This window comes from Ips typographus, linkage group LG1, assembly GCF_016097725.1.
Source record: "Ips typographus isolate SLU linkage group LG1, UJ_Ityp_2.0, whole genome shotgun sequence".
Classification (NCBI taxonomy): domain Eukaryota; kingdom Metazoa; phylum Arthropoda; class Insecta; order Coleoptera; family Curculionidae; genus Ips; species Ips typographus.
This window is the reverse complement of record NC_138422.1, coordinates 18924913-18938817: the sequence shown is the minus strand read 5'-3', so window position 1 is coordinate 18938817 and position 13905 is coordinate 18924913. Positions and strand designations below refer to the sequence as shown.

At 35.8% G+C, this 13905-nt stretch overlaps 1 long non-coding RNA gene across 1 annotated transcript; it reads left to right on the top strand.

The window, feature by feature from the left end:
* The first annotated feature begins 10949 nt into the window (after window positions 1–10949).
* Window positions 10950–12358, top strand: LOC145731676 (uncharacterized). Its single transcript, XR_014178855.1, has 2 exons — window positions 10950–11076; window positions 11143–12358. It is a non-coding gene; the product is annotated as an uncharacterized LOC145731676 (long non-coding RNA).
* The last annotated feature ends 1547 nt before the right edge of the window (window positions 12359–13905 follow it).

The following is a 13905-nucleotide window of genomic DNA, read 5'->3' as shown; positions in this document are numbered from 1 at the left end:
GTTTTTCTGCACCAGAGCTGGGCAAGTTACTAAAATAATGTAGTTAGCTACAGCTACAAGCTACATTAATTATTATTCTATTATTCAAGCTACAATTTGGATAGCCACTTTTTGCAAAAAGTAGTAAAGCTAGAAAGTAACTGAAGCTACTAGTTGGTTTAATCTAGTTACTTTTTAAGTTACTTATTACAAAATAAAATATAATACACGGTGACCCAGGGGTGCGTAATTGGTTCATAACTCTTTTGCTAGTCATTCTATATCAGCTTGCGGATTTTACCAATCACTGGGTCACCCTGTATGTATAACCAAATTTGTAATTAACTTAATAGCTGTGAGAATTGTATCTTTTAGAATAGTTGTACAGGGTGTTCCAAAGGTTTCGAAACGGTCTACCTTTTTCCACAAGGTGAAAGCTACAAAGATGAAATTTTGGAATATCACGTAAGGTTAAAAAAATCTATCTCTTGATGGTCATTTCGAATTTTTAGGGCCTAGGTCATCGGACCAGCGACATCCACCCCCATTTTTTCTAATGGGTCGGTAATAATTTTAATAATTTTTTTTGTTATTTCAAATTTTCTTGGATCAGCAAATAAAGTTTTGCAAAGTTTTATTCAGGCTGTTTTGAGAAATCTGAGTTTAAACTTTGAGCAAAGAGCAATAGGTTTCATTGACGGTACGGTCCGTAACGTGCCGTGACGGACTAATGGGCATATAAGCTTGTCGCCCAATCATAATCATAAAACCGATCCATTAAAAAAAAATGGTGGTGGATGTCGCTGGTCCAAAGACCCAGGTCCTAAAAATTTGAAATGACCATCAAGAGATAGATTTTTTAACCTTAAGTGATATTTCAAAATTCCATCTTTGTTACTTTAACCGTAAAAACCCGTTTTAACCGTTTTTAACACGTGGTCTTTCTGCCTATGTTTACAGGTTTTAGTTATATACAATCTTATTTCTAATCAATATTTACAAATTATAGATAAAAAAATTAAAAATAATTTTATTGGAAGTGCTCCAACAGGGTGGATGCGGGAAAGAGGTAACGGGATTGTCTAGTTGGTCTTGTTAAGCACAGTGGAGTAATTATAGTCGTGTGAATTTTTTTTTCCATTTGTTTTGGAGTTGTACGAGTCTGTCAGTTATTTTGGTCATGTTTGTACGTTCATAGAGAAGTTGGTTGGATGGGTTGTGGAGTGGGTTTTCTGGGTGTCTTATTTTGGTTATTAGTCTTAGAGCAATCTGTTCCATAGTCTGAGTATATCTTTTAATTTTGTCAGTAGCGTTTGCTCTAAGTAAGTGTCCGTAGTCTAGAACTGGTCTACAGATGGATTTATATATTTGTGTGGCTGTTTTCGTGCTGATACCTTTGTTTTTGTATGTCAGTGATCTAGTAAGTGTTTTGTTCGTTTAATAGTTTCAGTTCTTGCATTTTTTAAGTGTTTTGTAAATTTTAGTTTTTGGTCCAGTATTACGTATAGTATTTTACGTCATGTTTGGGTTCAGTTATGTGGCCGTCCGCCGTTATGTTTGGGGAGTCGTCTTTGATCTTATGGTTTGGTAGTAAAAGTTGGTTTTTAGTTTCGTTGGGGGTCAGTCTCCATCTGTAGAACCATGTCATAGTATCGTCAGTAACTGATTGTAGTTTTGACACTGCTTTTGACGTAGTTTTGTCGTGTACTATAAGTGCAGTGTCGTCTGCGTATTGTAATATGTATGCGGTTTTGTCAAATTGATTTATGTCCTGCTTGTTGTGATTGTATATGTCGCGGCAGTATAGGTTGTAAAGTAAAGGTGAGAGGGGTGATCCTTGGGGTAGTCCTTGTTCAGGACTGAAAGGAAAGGAAAGTGTGTTGTCTATTTTCTAGTAAATATCTGATTGTGTAAAGTAAGTATTTTGGTGTATCAAGTTTATGTAGTTTGTAAAGTAGTCCTTTGTGCCAGACACTGTCAACAGCTTTGTTAATGTCCATGAACAAACAAGCTGTTTTGTTGCCGTTGAGGTGCATTGTTTGTATATTGTTAGTTAAGATAAAAAGTGGATGTATAGTCCAGTGTTTTGGTTTAAAGCCAAACTGGTATGATGGAATGTGCTGTCCAATCTGTTCTTGAAGTCTGTTTTTTATGATGAGTTCGAGTAATTTGCTTAGTACTGGAAGTAGTGTAATAGGTCTGTAATATTGAGTTTGTGTGTTGTCGAGTCCATTTTTTGGAATGGGTATTATTATGCCCGTTTTCCATGCATCCGGTATTATGTTGTGTCGAATGCAGTTGTTAAGTGAGTCTAGTATAAGTTTGTGAGTTTCGGTGGTCAAGTTTTTTAACAATTTGCTTTTAATTTTGTCCTTGCCTGGTGCGGTGTTCTTTAAGTTAGTCAGTGCTTCATCGTCATCATCGTTAGAGATTAACGGAAATGTGTTGTCAGTTTGGTTGTCAAAGTAATTGTTGTACCAGTCGTTTATTAAGGTCCAGTTTTGGTCATCAAAGTTAGGGTTGGTAGATGTTTGAAAAGCTTTCTGTAATTGTCTTGGTCTGTGTATTGTTCGGTACCATTTTCGTTTATTGGTCCTAGCGGATTTGTTTTCTTGAAGCGTAATAGTTTTTTAATTTTCTGCCAGTATGTTTTTCAGCAGCCGTTTGTTTTGTTTGTATTGGTCTATTAGTCTTGACGTTTCTGTTGAGTTCGTTAAGTTTTCTTTTTAAATCATTGTCTTGTGTGTGCGTGTATAGTCTGTATAGTTCTCTTTTTCGTTTGATCAGTCATCAAGTATACATTTTGGCAGGGTATGTTGGTAGAAAGTGTTTTTTACCCGTGGAGAAAACCTTTCTACTGCCACTGTGAATTGTTCTTGTAAGGTTTCTATGGAAGGTGTTATCGTTTGTGATTGTACGTAGTCATTTATTTGTAGTTGAACTTTTTCTATGTTTGTTTTATTTAAGTCAAATTTTTGTGTGTTATCTTTCGTATTTAATGTAGGTTGTGTTTGTTATATGTATACACTAATATTTACATAGGGATGTTATTTACATTTGATTTGATTTTGATTGACATGCTCCAACAGAATAGAGTGGGGAAGCGTGAAGCGGGATTGTCGAGTTGCTCTTTTAAGGGACAATTAATAATATTTAATATTATTAATATCGAGGTTTATTTCCCAATCCTTTTAAAAATTGCTAAAACTATCTTGTGACTCTATAAAAGCAAAATCAAAGAAATCGTTTCAATTTCACATTTTAATAAAAAGTTATGACCTTAGAACTAACATTTCAAAAAAAAAGTTACATTTTGACTTAAAGGGTTTTGCTTGTAGCTAACCTTTTTCACAGTACAGAAATAGAGGGCGTCCACCGACCCGATGGACGGATGACATACGGCGCGTCGAGTCAAATTGGATGCAAGCGGCACAGAATAGAGATACGTGGCAACTGTTACGAGAGGCCTATGTCCAGCAGTGGACGCAGCTAGGCTGACTGATGATGATGATGATGAACCTTTTTCCATCTACCCTGGTGCTCTTCACACCATTTTAGCTTTCACCCTGCCAGGAATGGCCTAGGGTCCCATTTTGGAATATCCATGTCTCATATAGAGATTTTGTTGCTTTATTTCTACATACCTGCGTAAGAATTGAATTCTTTTAAAATCTATATCAGGAAGTTCCATTAATCTTCTACGAGGGCAATTAAGCAATGACTTTAATCCACCAACAATTTTTTTTTTACTCCTTACCTTTTTATAAATACTTTCCATGGTTATATGCTCTTCTACACAAAAGTGTTACCAAAACATTAATGAACAAGACATAAAGTAAATAAAACAACTTACTTTGTTCATACATCTTATACAATAGCTGGGACATCAAGATTGGCAATATCCGTAAAAGACTTTGGCCTACCTGGACTTTTCTTTGGTGAACTTAATGGAATGCCTTGTTTTACTTTCTGTGATATAGCACTTACTGTAGAAACACGAAGTCCAAGTGCTTCAGCTACACGCTAAAACTACTGTTGATAAACAAAAAACTCTATTGCAATAATTTTACTTCTCTCACAGCAGCCAAAGGGATAAAAAGACTTTCCTGATCTCGTTCACGTTCAAAAAACGATATTAAAGCAGTTTTTTTAACATAATCACACTCTTAAACACCAAAATAATGTAATATTAATATGTACACAGATACACACTAACGCACTAATTAACTCATTAACTACTGCAATAAATAATGGCAATTAACCGTAAAAACACTTGAATAATATGCGATATGTCCAAAAAATTGTCATGTTGTTAAAATCAGTTGTCTCTCTGTAAGAAAATATACTTAAATATGAACTAACGGTGAAATAAACTTTTATTTCATCTGACATGCAATTCACAGAAGAGAATTAAGAATTCATTAAAAAATCTAAAACTGAATTATTTATTAACATTCTCTCGGCGGTGCTAAAACAAAACTCTCGAGGGTGGCGCGATTTCAGCTGCAAGGCACATACTTTATTCCGAAATGTCATTTGTCATGATTAAAACATATTTGTTTAGCAAAGTTTGGAACAGTGGCCCGAGGAAACTCTTTCGACAAATTGCGTTAAATGAAAATTGTGTTTCCCATGTGGGCACGGGGGTGAACAATCCCTGATGCATTTTCATCTAGTTTAAATCCTCTATTTTTACATTTAAAACTATGGTTATTTTAAATAACGCTTTCATTAACTTTTTGTCTAGTTATATTACAGTTTAAATACAAGTTTATGAGTGTTATTAATTGGTGTTTTGATAAAAATGAGAAAAATTGTTTTGTTAGGTCAGGAAATAATTAAACTATGCGCATTATTCCAGCCTACGATTTCCAGATTGGCTGTACCAGGCGGTGATAAAACTCATAGTGACATACGCGTGTATACAGGTGCCATGCGAACTGCTCCAATGGCAGACATATTATCTTTTAAACATCAATTCTCTGCCCATTCAGGTCAAAAAAGAGGCTTTTTTGAGCGTTCTGAAAGCAGTTGCAGCAAAATTTAAAGCAGATGATCACAATCATCAGCATCTCGGAATCTAGTACTTTATAGACTCTGCAATCTTCAAATTTTCTACGAAGTGATTATAGAAGACCGCCAAAGCTGGAATGAGAAAAAACTACTTTTTTATAAACAACGCGTCTCTGTGATCAACGAGGGAGTGTAAAATATGCTTTTGTTGGAGTATAATTTATATTTCCTTAAATTGTAAAAAAAACATATAAATTGTGAAAAATACATGGTTGAGATAGCCATTGTCTATTGAGTTGATAGTAAACAGATGTCCGAAAGGACTTCCTCTTGGGGAAGTTCTGGTACTAGGAGTTCGGTTTCGGCAATCGCCCAGTACACATCTCATACAGGGTGGTACTCTGCAAATGCTGAGCGCGGTGTTTTACAAGTATTTAATCTTCTATTTACAGGGATTATACTACTGTGTAGTTGTAGTGTAGCTACTACCTAGTTGATGTGTTGAGTGAAGACCAATTGCCATTGGTAGGAGAAGTAGGAGTTCTGGTTGTATACACAGTAGTTAGATTGTAATTATGAGCAACATAAAAGGGGTATATCTGTTGTGACATTACCAGAGATTAGGGGGGGTAGTGTAGAGAGGAGTCATATGGGACCAGACCAGAATGTCTACAATGTTACAATGTTTTCCACAGCTTGGAGTTTCTTCAGATGCGTTTTGGCCGCGTACCCACACGCGGCCGAGGCGTAGTTCAGGTGCGGTTGAAGAACCGACTTGATGAGCGTCACTTTGTTCCGAAGTGCTAGCTTTGATGTCCTGCTTGACATGGGGTACAGCTTTGCTCTGGTCGCTCTGGCTTTCTGTCTGGCGTATTCTATATCGCTTTCCCTCGTGAGTTTCTTGTCCATCTTGACCCCAAGGTACGTCGCCTCGTTGCGCCACTCGATGTCCATGTCTTTTAATCTGACGTTGCCTTCTATCCTCATCTTTGGGTTTTCTTTTGAAGACTATGGCCTGCGTTTTCTCCGCGTTTAGATCGATCTTCCATTTGTTGCACCATTTCTCTAATGGTCAGGAGTCGGCCGCTCCTGCTCCGGGCCATGATCGCAGTGTCATCCGCGTAGAGTGCTAAGCTGGTTCGCTGAGTTCTAGGCGGATCTGAAACATAAATGTTATAGAGAAATGGCGACAGTACTGCACCTTGCGGAACTCCTGCTTCCATTTCTCTATAACTTGAATAGACGCTGTCGATTTTGACTCGAAAGCGACGAACTGAATGAAAAGATCTAATTAGTATTACCAGGCCGACTGAAAAGCCGGCATGCAGCATCAACTCCGTTGATAGTGTCCTTCGAAATTCAAATTGCTCGTCGGTGATGACGTGGATGTCCTCTTCTTTAGTGCTTGGCATGGAAGACGCGCCTAGACGAGATCTAGGGCATAATAGGCCGTGGGAGCAGGGCCTTTAGGAGCGCTAGAGAGAGACAACTCACTGATTAGCTGGAAGGTAGTTCGGGTACGCCAGAAAGTAGGCTCACATGTGCGGGGACGTCAAGAGGGCGTCCAGGTGATACTGAGATTTTAGTGAACGTAAGACGGGCTTAAGTTGGGAGTAACTCAAAGAGGAGTAAATCTGTTAGAATAAACAGGTTTATTAAATCAGGTGTTAACTTAGAGGTTAAGTGAGCGGTCCCATTTAGTTTGTTATGACTGCTTACTTAGCTTCTAAGCCGCTGACGTCGGGTGAACGTACACAATAATTTACTCAACGAAAACATAAACATCTTTGATTAAGACTTTTCTATGCGTTCCTTCTTTATGTAGCTTTCGTATGTGTAATCATTATTGCCGAGGCAATATTTCGTATGAGTTAAGACATTTTGCGCCCAGTTTTTGCTCACATCTTCAAAACACAAACATGATGTAACCTAATCTTTTATTACAGAACTACACCCTACGTCAGAGATATCTTAAAGTTTTAGACATCGCAGGAAATTAAAGCAAGTAAAAAAGGAACAAAGAGACTGATTATAGCGTTCTATTAAAGGCCTTTAAATGATGCAAATCTGGCTCGGCCCTAAACAGAACCAACAATGCCAATTTCAAAGTTAAAATGCGGATTTCTGCCTGTTACAAGGAGTGAGCTTGGAGTAAGCCGTCAACTCACTAGAGATAAAGGCGAACGTGACGCAAACTCTAAATTCATCGCCAGACTTTATCGTCACCGAGAAAAACGAGTAAAACGTTTAACCAAGACCTAAATTCATTAAAAAAAGAACGATCAATCATTATTAGTTTCGCGAGCAAAGTGATTGATGTCTTCTGCAGGATAAATATCCATTCCCCCGCCGTATAGGTGTGTATATATGTAAATTATTTTTTGTCCCATGTACCCTCCTTTCGATGTCATAGCGTTACGTAAATTTTACGTCTAATTTATGCAAGGTAAAAGACAAAAAGCCAGTGGCATGAGCAATAATAGTTATTTATTTTCAACCAGGTATGTAATAACGTTATTTCTTATGTGTAAACCAGGTGGAAAGATGAAAATTACCTGCTTTTACTTTCCATCCGGGTGGAAAGTGAGTACTTTCCAGTAAATGTCACTTTCCACCCGGGTGAATGTCAATATGCGTTTTGTCATATCTGGGCTTACTTTTTATAGTTAAGAGATTGTGCCACCATCTCTGCAACAGCTCGCAGCTCAGGTCATGATGAGTAACATCCGCGTCTTCAGAAATCTCCATTTTAAAAGCACTTTAAGAAACGTTTTAGCTTAAAATATTAAAGACGGAATAGCACAATAATGACGTTGTCAAGATTGTAAACAAATCTCCAGTCGTTTTTTATGGTTGAAGTCATAACTACTCGTACACCTATACTTCCTTATTGTTAGAGACCATTAGCAATCAATATTTCAACTGAATGATTTATTAAAAGTTCGATGAGATTTTGATAAATGGTTGAAAATAAAATAGTATACAAACCACGGTAGAAAGTTTAATTTCTGTCCACCTGAGTATGTAATATACTATTGTGTAACTTATGACCAGTTTATAGTGAGGCTCCGTGTTTACGAAAATTACGTTTCGGGTACGTTCAGTTTTATTTGATGTAGTAAAAACGGACTGTTACACCCTATACACAACATAAAATATTTTGTAGTAAAAAGTAGTTTCTACGTTGCAATCCAACAACAGTTTTATTAGGGTCTTATTTTTGAAATCCCAATTAGGCACTGCATAAAACAATCGTTGTAAACTTTTCTCCATAATCATAACTTCCACCATTAAAGTTTTTCCACACATAAACAACTTCCGGATATTTCAGTAAAACATGGGTGTACAGTGTAGAATTATGACTGTTTTAAAGTTTTATTATGCAGTTTGTAAAACAAAACAGACCCCTACATATTTATCTTTACGTCCTTAATCACTTCCAGTTTTTTTGTTTTGTTGAATTACTAGGTACACACCTAAATATTATGAAACGTTCGGTAGGATTGGATGGAAAGCACCAATCTAGAAATGGTAGATGGTTTTAATTTGTCGAGTGCTTAATTTTATCAAATGACAATAAAACCGAAATTTACCATATGCATTTTTAATGACAAATGATTGTTTATTGGACAGCTTTACTACGTATTCATTTAGTTTATTACAGTCATATATTACAACAGATTTGATATAATGTACATATATTGCGAAAGCAAAATGAAAACGTAACGTTCCGTATAGAACTGGACCGATTGGTATTTATATCAGGTTTTTGAAAATTAATTGTTCGCCTCTGTAATACATTAGGCTGTCAAAAAATTGGGATTCATTACAAATGTAAATTGCACCGGTTCGAGATCAATCTATATTGCAACCGCAAATAAATATAGCGCATCAGGAAATTGCAAAAATACATCGTGTAAAGCAATTTGTAAAAAACGCTGAGGTATGTTGTATTTTTTTATGATCGCTCAGTTAATTTTTAATTAAACTGTTGTCGACTGGAAATGGAAAAAATTTTCCGGTGAATAAAAATAAATTTAGGTAATAAAAAATTGTGGGTTTTACTTTTTAACAATAAATAACAGTTTTTTGCCTATGTACTTCTAAAATAAGTTTTATTAAAAAACTTTTAATTAAACAAATCAAGTTTTGAATTATTATTCATGTGTAGTAGTGTAGTACAAATACGTTATTAGCTCTACTTCAACTCACATAAAAATAAATATAATAGTTATTAATAATTGTTTAAGTTCCCTTATTTACTGGCTGGACTAAATTGAATTTTATTTGCAGAACTGCGAGTAAATTTGTTTCGTACAAGTGTATTCAAATTTATTTAAATTTGCGGTTCTAGTTTTGAAGATAAATTTGATATTGTTCTCTTCGTTATGCAGACTTGATTTGACTAAAATGTAAAATATTTAGTCATTAACCACAAAAAATACTCCTAAGAAACAAGCTACTATTCAAATACAAATAAACAAATGTATATGTATGTAATAAAATCGATTAAACTTCCGTGTTGAGCCTATTTATTTTATATCGGCAAACAGCGCTCTAGAAATGTTTAGCCATTTGCATGTAACATTAAAGAAGTCTCAAGATTGTCGGTTCCAATGGCGAACCTCAGTAACACGCGCCAGGCCAAAAATTGTTGAAAATCCAGATGAACAATTTTCATCTTGCCTTTGGGACTGCGTTGGATTCTGTACACGACATCGTAAATTCCCTCCCAAACCGGTGTGAATTTCGGTAATTTCCTCTGAGGATTAAACAACTAAACTTTAACATTTTTCTTCAACCCTGCCGAAGATCATAAAGGGCGTTCATCTAGCCACATATCGACTAGCTAGCTAGATTCAAACTTTTTCTGGCAAAACTCATAAATGTCCAGTAATCTTTCTTGCAACTCGTCAACGTAGTCCTCAGTGTCATTGCTTTGGCCTGTTGGAGATCCAAATACAACATCACATGGAAGTCGAAGTTCTCGACCAAACAGAACTTTGGATTGTGACTTTCCTATTGAGTTGTGGAACAAAAGAACGGAATATGCTGGTCTCAATCCTTCTGATGTTGCTCGACAACTCTTGAGAGATCTTTCTTTATGTTCTTATTAAACCACCCGCCCATACCATCCAACTGAGAATGCAGTGGTGTTCGGGTTTTCCTAATGCCTAGCAGGTCACAGAGCCTCTGGAAGAGCTTGGACTTTAAATTTCGTTCCTGGTCAGAATGTAACTTCTGTAACGGGATACCAAATCTACTGAAGGCCTTTTCGACGAGAACATCAGGCCATGACAACAGGAATGTACTTGTTGAATGAAATCTGTAACAACCTACATACCGCTTTATAGTGCTTTGGATTGATTAGTGTCACGTACAATCCCTATTGAGTATGGGTCGTGACAGTGCATGTCGTCAGGTCCATCCCATCGCAAGTCACGTAATCTTTGTACAGTGGCTTCTGAGCTTTGAGACGAAAGAATACATTTTGGCACCGATTGTCCACGAACGAGTCAAATTCAGCGTCCAATGTAGTCCCAACACACGTAGAATGGCTCAAAATTAACAATTTAGGCCAGGCCTTTTTTGCTAAAAAAAATATTACTTTTCTTCTAAATACAGTTTTACTTTACTCAGTTGGTAAGTGATTATACAGTGTGTCCATAAAGTGTGGAATAAATTGAACAAAATAAACTGAAAAAATATCGTCTATATTTCGAGCCGAAAGTACTTTTGCCGCTTTTACATGATTGCAGCGTTCGGCTTCGCCTCAAGCTGCAATTTTCATGTGCAAACGGCAAATATGTACTTTCCGCTATTAATATAAAATATACTATTTAACGTCGTGCATAAATCCACTTTTAGTGTACACTATTTGTGACAACTGTAAATTTGAAGCCTCAAATCTTGGAAAGTAAAAAATTGTTTATTCTACAATCGAAAGAATGATGATTGTAAACAAGATTAGTTTCAGGTACTCAAGTTAAAGGATAAAGGTAGTCATACTGGTCTTTTTAATATTACTTTTGTTCAGTTAGTGGTTGCCAGATGGGCGTTGTTATAATCACAAATAGTTTTGCGGTGAATAAAATATAAATCAACTATCAAGGTAACAGTGTGGTGAGTGTTCACTTTTACTGCTTTTAGCAAAATGGATGAATTGTCACATTCAAGCTACATAGAAGCAACTGAAAGTGGTCCAATTAGCAGACAACGAGCTAAATCTACAGGAAATGGTCTGTCTTACAAACAATTCCGCCAACCGAATTTAGAAATACACAGTCTGCTAGATATAGAAAAGGAACTAGTCAAAATCGAGGATCCCCTTAATTATTACATTCAAATTGAGAGACTGAGATCTGCTAAGACCAGAATACGATGCTGAAGAAACACGTATTTCTGGTTTCTCTTTTGAAGGAGAAAAACTTCTTGCGTCTAGAAACCATTTCCTTCTAAAACTAAAAATGTAGTTTGTAGTGGAGTGGCCTTAATTCAATCAATAACCGTTTACAGAGTGTGCAGTTTTCGAGGCTTTTACATGGTATGCTTGCTTATTTTTTAAGACACAGGGTTTTTGCGACGAGTTGCTAATTTTTCGTCATATTAAACATGACGTGAGCGGAATTTAAAATCGCTTTTCGTTTTTAAGATACTTCTGTAAATTGCGAAATATCACTTTTGAGGTACCTCCCATATCCGAGACATCTGCAAACTTTTTAAAAAAGTTAAAACCTCGGTTAAAACGGATTTCAGACTTTCAGAGAATCCAGTGGCGTAACCAGTTTTTTTTAACGTCGTCGGTTTTTTAATTATAATACTAACATGTTTTTTAATGGAACACCCTGTATATTATTCTTTACTTTTACTAGTATTGTGGGCTTTACGTTACATTTTCATATATTTTCATTTTAAGGGTTATTTATAACTTTTTTGAAATACGAGTAATTGTCCTATAGTTATTTACTTAACAAGTGCGGAAAGTGGTACTTTCCCGCACGAGACTGCAGTTAAAGGGCGACAAAGGAAAAATGAAAAATAAAATGAGTGCTGTCAGGGCAATGGCGTAAATGTATGTATGTAGTTAATGTAATTAATGACATGTAGTTGACGTAAAAATGTAAATTATTTATGTATCTAATATAACTAATGTAACAAATTCCAGATCCAGAAATGTGTTCCTTGTGGGATCTTGTTCCTGGATATTTCCTATTCAGACATATCTTATTGCATGATAACTAGTTTTACTTTATGGCAAAAATATTGTTATCTTTTCATAAAGAAGACATCACAAAAGTTGAAGTATTTAGTTATGATAGTCGAGAATATAAGTTCAGCTTGATTAAAATTAACATTGTCAATTGACCATTCTTAGTTTTTTTGCCTCAATAAAAATCAAAATACAACATGTTAAAACCCTGATTCAGGATATTGTGAGACCATAACCTCAAAATTATGCAGATAACGTATTTAATTATATTTAGTACATTAGCGAAATTTTTTACATTAACTATATTATCTACGTGTGTATGTAGTTCATTAAATTGCCGATCGCTGAAAAGATAAAAAATGCACTTTACCTCCCCCGACTAGGAAAAAATTATCAAATTTTTATTCGGTTCAGTAAAAAAAACTGCAAGTAACTAAATTTCTTATCAAAATATAAAAGAAAAAAAAAAGGAAGAACCTGAACATTTGAAACATAACTTAACCAAAGAATTAAAGTTTTTCGAAAATTAAAAATTAAAATGTGTACGTAATATACAGAGTGATTCACGCTAATGATGTATTTGAAGTATCTAGAGAACGACTAAATATTTTTGTTGAAATATGGAGTGTAGACTGGGTTGGTTCCAAACTCTCTATCTAAAATATTTTGGACTTTGGATAAATGTTCTAAAATTATTGTTCTTTTATTAAAAACCATAAAACACCGATAGATCCGTTTAAAAACGTATATGTTCGCCAAGCAAGTAGAAGAGAGTCCATTGCAGATGTCACTTTCATTTGAACCGGGGTGCTAATAGCAGCCCAGGCACATGATATGATCAACGATTTGCAGTCTTTGTAGAGCCTCCGTCAATTACAGGAGTGTTGGAACGATCAAGTGTTAAAGAGATCTGGAGAAAGGATGAATCCCTGACAAACGCCCCTGCAGATATTGAATGGGAGCGAGTGCTGGTTCTCTATTCTGATCTTGGCCATACTGTTGTCGTAAAGGTTTCTTATGAGTGCAATTAGACGTTCAGGCACTTACATCTCTCGACGAACTCTCCACAGCATCTTCCAGTTTACACAGTCAAAGGCCTTTTGTGCCAATTGTCAATGCCAATTCTCTGCATTTCTCTATGAGTTTTCGTAGATGAAGCATCTGTTCTCTGGTACCTTTGCCCTTCACAAATCCTGCCTGTTCCTGGGGAATCTGTCGCTTTATAATACGAAGTAGGATCTTACTCGGGTATGATATCAAGGAAATGGTAAGTTAGTTGCTACACTTTGTGATGAATATAGAGGTAGGACTAGTCTTTGGACCAGAGACCATGCTTCCATTTTATATTACATAGATCGGTTAAGATTTTAATGTCCTGTTGATCTAAAGTCTGTAAAAGTTCTCCTATTATATTGACACAGCCTGGTGATTTTCCCCTTTTCAAAAGTGTTATTGTTTCTTCTACCTCTGCATGCATGATGTGAAGTTATTTCATTTATATTGAGAATTCCATCGTCTTCATCTATGATCTGCTGTTCCTTGAACAGTAACGTGCAATATTTCTGCCAAACTTTTTTAATATTGCTTCGATGTTCCCAACGACAGTGCCATTGTACCGTTTGAATTGCATAATTGTTTGATTAGAATTCTGTTGCGAGAAGTTTGATTTTTTGAAACATATCTTTGGTTTCATTTTGGGGCGA